Genomic DNA, 6002 nt, shown 5'->3' on the forward strand with positions numbered 1-6002 from the left:
CCCTGGAAGCTATCTGGGGATATGTGTCTGTCATGACTGGGGGCTCCTGGCATATAGTGAGTGGAGGCCAGGGATGCTTGCTGCTTAGCACTCTATAGTACCCAGGATACACCACTACACACTCCTTCCTAGAGCCTGGAAGAAGCTGTTCTTAGATCAGCTAAGAACCAGCATGTGCAGACGGTTTCATATTTTTTTCTTTGTTTCCTACACTAACATAAGCAATGCAGGCCCAAGGTCATCCCAGGAATACAATGGAGAAGACATGGATCCTGTCCAGCTGCTCCTCCAGGATGGTCCTGTATCCATGTCTGGCCAATAGTAGCATGGCATGCCTGGATCAACTATAAGGGCCTCAATTCTACCTGAGGATTTTGTTCTGGTAATTACTAGGTTGGTGCTCCTGGGTTTCTGGTGCATTTGGGGGGGTTCTGGTGCCGGTCTTACTATCATCATTTTTTTTTTGTTTTTTAGCAGTACTGGGGTTTGTGTTTGTTAGGCAAGTACTCAACCACTTGAGCTATGCCCTCAGCCCTTGTTTGCTTTCATTTTTTGTTAGGTAGGGTCTCCCACTTTTCCCAGGACTGGCCTCAGACTGTGATCCCAGTTTCCAAGTAGCTGGAATTGCAGATGTGCACCATTATGTCCAGCTTGTGGGTTGAAATAGAGTCTCACTGACTTTTTGCACAGACTGGCCTTGAACTGTGATCCTCCTGATGTTCACCTTCCAAGTGGCTAGAATTACAGGCATGAGCACCATGCTTGGTTCTATCCTTCCCTTCCTGGAACAGGCATATGCCACAAACACCTATGGGTGGTGGCCAGGGCATACCTGTTGTCTCAGGCTCCGGTTGGTTGGGGGCTTTCCAGGCTCCCAGTGCCATTGAGGCCTCCCTGTCTCTCACTGTGTTCTGTTTTTGCTGAGCAAGTTCAGCTCAGAGAAGGTCTCGCTGTCCCTACATTGCAGCCTAGGGACCCACAAATGAGATGCTGGAGGTCACCCGATCCACCATCTGTTCTGCCTTTATCTCTCTGGCTTCCTCTGTCTCTTGATCTCCACAGTCCCCACTTCTCAGAGCTCTCGCTCTGTCCCCAGCTGCAGCTATATTCTCCTGCAGAGGAGGCTGCCTGGTTCTCTGGGCCCTTTTCATCTCATGTCCTCGGGGCCTCCCTCACCACCCCAGGACTAATTAAGGTATTTTCCTAAACAAGCCTGGTGGCATCTTGAAAATGAATTCTGATGCCAGCTCGCAAAATTAACTCCCCCCCTACCTTCTGTAATACCAGAATGAGCAACACACATAGGCACATCCCCAGGAGGCAGGCATCTAGGGGAAGGACAAGCATATAGGTCAATAATTACATTAAAAAAAACAAACAAAAAAAGCATCCCACATCAGTGCGGCTAGGCAAGGTGATGCACAGTAACAAACATCCCCACAGCTCAGTGATGAGGAACAAAGGTTTATTTCCTGTTTTTCAGTAATGTTCCCTCAAATTTATTATTAGTTAATATGAGGTCTCACAGGAGTAGGGTGGGTCCAATGACTAGCGTTCTTATAAGAAGAGGACCCTACTGGTGGAGTAGCTCAAGCAGTAAGAGTGCCTACCTAGCAAGCACAAGGCCCTGAGTTCAAACCTCAGTGCCACCAAAAAAAAAAAAAAAAAAACAAGAAGATGTTTAGCTGGGTGCTGGTGGCTCACCCTTGTAATCCTAGCTACTCAGGAGGCAGAGATCAGGAGGGATCGCCGTTCAAAGCCAGCCCAGGCAAACAGTTCCCGAGACCCTGTCTCAAAAAACCCTTCACAAAAACAGGGCTGATGGAGTGGCTCAAAGTGAAGGCCCTGAATTCAAGCCCAGAACCACAAAAAAAAAAAAAAAAAAGGACCGATGAGACACACTGGGAGGCAGCATGGATGGGAGGACAGAGAGAGAAACTGGGGGAAATGGGTCCATACACAAGGGACCCCAAGGATCTGGGAGAGCCTGGGACAAATTGTCCCTTAGAAACTCCCAAAAGGCTGGGTGCCGATGGCTCATGCTTGTAATCCTAGCTACTCAGGAGGCAGAGATCAGGAGGGATCGCCGTTCAAAGCCAGCCCAGGCAAACAGTTCCCGAGACTGTCTCAAAAAACTCTTCACAAAAACAGGGCTGATGGAGTGGCTTAAAGTGAAGGCCCTGAGTTCAAGCCCTAGTACCGCAAAAAAAAAAAGAAAAAAAGGAAACCCCCAGAAGAAGCAGCCCTGTCACTACCCTGATTTTGACTTCTGGCTCCAGAACTGTGAAAGAACACTTTTCTGTTATTTTAAGCCTCCCAGGAAACTCAAACACTGTCTGTCCACCACAGTTGGTAGACCTGGCTCTGTGTTGCCACCTTAGAAACTCAGGCTGATGGGGCAGCCATGGCCAGGAACAGAGCTGATTCCTATGTAGAAGGACAGAGAGTAGAGAGAAGAGTGAGGGTTCTTTGATCACATCTCATTGGTTAAAGCAGGTCCCACAGCCATGTCTGGATTTAGTGGGGCAGGAAGTACATCACTGCATACCCAGAAGGGAGAAAGAACGAAGCAGCTAGGGCACATTGGTATGGTACATGCCTATAATTCCAGACTCGGGAGGCTGAGGCAGGAGGCTAGAGAGTTCCAGGCCAGCCTGGGCCACATAGTGAGACCATTTTTCAAAAAACAAAATGAAAGAAAAAAAATGAAGAAAAATAGGCTAGAGGTATGCTTCAAATGGTCAAGCACTGGGAGACCCTGAATCCTGGTACAGTCATTTCAAAGACAGAGAGAGAGAGAGAGAGGAGAGAGAGAGAGAGAGAGAGAGAGAGAGAGAGAGAGAGAGAGAGAGAGAGAAAGCACTGCCGACCACAATTTTTAGGTGTGAGCTGGTATGGAGCTCAGAGTGAGACTGAGCTCTTCAGGGTTGGGCTTCAGAGAAGGGCTCTCCAGAGGTAAACCCTCTCCACCTCTCTACAAGAGAGGTGAGGTGTCCCAAAGAGATTCTGGCCCCTGTTTACAGGGCTCACTTGATTAAGTCAGACCCATCTAAGGTGGTTTCCTTTTTGATTAACTAAAGGTCAAATGATTAGGAACCATAATTACATCTGAAAAGTCCCTTCACTTTGCCATGTGATATCACCTAAAAAGGAGAATGATAGTCACAGGTTTTATCTGCACTGCACGGAATACACAAGGCCATGGGCCATGTGGATTACTGTAGGAGACTCTGAGATAGCAGGCAGGAGAGCCAGGCAGGGATTGGCCATCTGGGATAGATGAGGTAACAAATGGCCCTCAGCTGGTGCTTGTGGACACTGTTGGCCTCAGAAGAAGTGATTTAGGAAGAGGAGTGGCCCTTCTCTTGGGGTTTGTTCTTGGCTTCTGAGTATCACAGCACCAGCCTTCCCATCTGTTTGACACATCCTGAGTGAGAACACCAAGGAGTGAAAGTCCTGGCTTGGTGACATGGCCTCTGAGGAGAAGCATCTGGCTACTTGGTTACCTACTCAACTCTGGTTCATTCTGATCCTGGGCGCCACACACCATAGATGTGGATGAGGGGGGTCCCTGCTCCTACAGCTGATGGGCAGGAAGCCCTGCCTGCCCCCCATAACACTAAGAATGGCCATGGCCCAGACGCAGCAGGTAAGACAGGAGCATATGTGCGAGACAGTATGGCTTGATTCCTGGGGCACTCACCTCCAACTGACAGTGAGTAAACAGAGACATAGGCCACATACCCAAAGAACAGGGTATTCATGCCGTTGACACAAGTGCCGCAGCCCAGGTATCATGACAGACACCCATCATACCCACCCACGAACTAAACGTGAGGTTTGCTGTGACCAAGGATGCTACTGTCCTCTGACTTTTTTTTGTCCTCCGCTTTTTTGTGGGGTCAATACTGGGGTTTTGAATTGTGATTGCCAGGCAGGTGCTCTACAGGATGAGCCATGCCTTCAGCCATTTTTGCTTTAGTTATTTTTTGAATAGGGTCTCACATTTTTGCCTAGGTTGGCCTGGACTTTGATCCTCCTATTTGTTTCCTTCCTAGCTGGGATGACAGACATGCACCACCACACCTAGCTCCCCTACTTAGAGCAGGACAACCACACTTATGCATGGACACGTGGCCCCCAGGATAAAGACCACCTTCCCAGCTCACATGCAGTCAGGTATAGCTATGTGCATATGTTTGGAACCATGGGAGGTGGGGTACAAGTGACTTCTTCAGCTTCTGTCTACACCCCATAGATTGGGCAGAAAGGCCTCTGCAGAGGTAATTAAGAAAAGGAGATTAGGTAAGGAGAATACATTGCTGCACACAAACCACAGAACACTAGTCTTCAGTGACAAGGAACAGACATGCTAGAACCTGGATGGATATTGTCTTAGTCTGTTTGTGCTACTATAATAAAATTCCTGAGGCTGGTTAATTTACAAAGACCAGAAACTTATTTTCTTGAAGTTCTAGAGGCTGGAAAGTTCAAATAATTAGGCTATTTTTTTTTAATCAACATTGTAGGATTCTTGCATTACATAAGTTAATACATATACTTTTTTTTTTTTTTTTTGGCAGTACTGGAGTTTGAACTCAGGGTCTCACACTTGCAGGCAGACACTGTTGCTTGAGCCATTCTGCCAGCCCTTTTTTGATATAGGGTCTTGTGAACTATTTGCCTGGGCTGGCTTCCAACCCCAATCCTCCTGAAGGCTGCCTTTTGAGTAGCTAGGATTATAGGCATGAGCCACTGGCACCCAACAATATGTGTACCTTCATTGTGCCATAATGAAGTGCTTATGGGGGAGCTGTTATTTTATTAAATATTTTCTCCTTAAGCTGAGTTCTTTCAGTGCATTTTCCTCCCCATTACATGCCTAGACCCTGTCACCAAGCAGTCACTCACAGATGTTTAAAGAATGAATATATATATCCCAAACATCAGGATCTGCAGTCACACTGAAAGGCTTACTTCTAACACAGCACAAATGCCTAGCAGAGTTGTAGAGGGAACACATTTCCACAGTATCCATCCTGTTTGGAGTCAGTTACAACTTTAATTAAAACTTCCCCTTCCACTGGAAATAGACGAGATGATACACTTTTCTCTCCTTACATAAAATGTCACAAAATGGTTGCCTTCATCTTTTAGATAGCTAAACATCAATGCTGGACATTTATGTGACACCTGATTGTTTCCAGGTCATAAATAATGCTGAACAAAGCATCCCTGTGTGTACATCTTTGTGCACTCCTCATTATATACTTAGGGTAAATCCCTGGAATTGCTGGGTCTGAACACGGTGACATTTGACAGACATCAAGTTGTAGAAAAGTACCAATTTGTAGCCCCTGCACCCTGCATCGCCTATCTCATACCCCTCACGAAGGCCAAGTGTGATGATTTCTCTCATCTTTGTTAATTCGATGAGGGGTAGAAAATGTATTAAGTGTGGAACTGAACCATGAACTAAATCAAAGATTAAAACCTCCAAGCACACTGCGTCTGGTGAGCCAGTCTGAACCAGAACTGAAATGTGTTTTTTCTAAAACGATTGAGCTGGAACATCAAAATCATCTCTGAACTGAGACTTGACTGGTGCTTCAATCCATCCAAGGTCCTAATTAGGCCATAATGGGACCACACTGGGAAACTGAGTTGTCCCTTGACCTTGTTAACATTGAACTATATTGTCCACTTGCACGGCCCTGTAGCTACTGGAGTTTTACAGATGTCCAATTACAGGTCTGCATAGGTTGTCAGTCCTGACATGGAAAACTCAGAACACAAGAGGGAAGGTGGTCATTTGGTGCTCCTGGATTCCGAGGAGACCCCAAACCAATGAGCCACGTCAGCAAATGAAGCCAAGAAGTATGTTAACCAGCAAATCTGTTAACAGAAGTTGATGACCAGGCTAACTGATGAATGGGTTGACACATGATCAGGTTAATGAATGAACAATTTAACTTGTGAAGAGGTGATTGGGTTAACTGATG

This window comes from Castor canadensis, chromosome 14 (assembly GCF_047511655.1).
Source record: "Castor canadensis chromosome 14, mCasCan1.hap1v2, whole genome shotgun sequence".
Classification (NCBI taxonomy): Eukaryota; Metazoa; Chordata; class Mammalia; order Rodentia; family Castoridae; genus Castor; species Castor canadensis.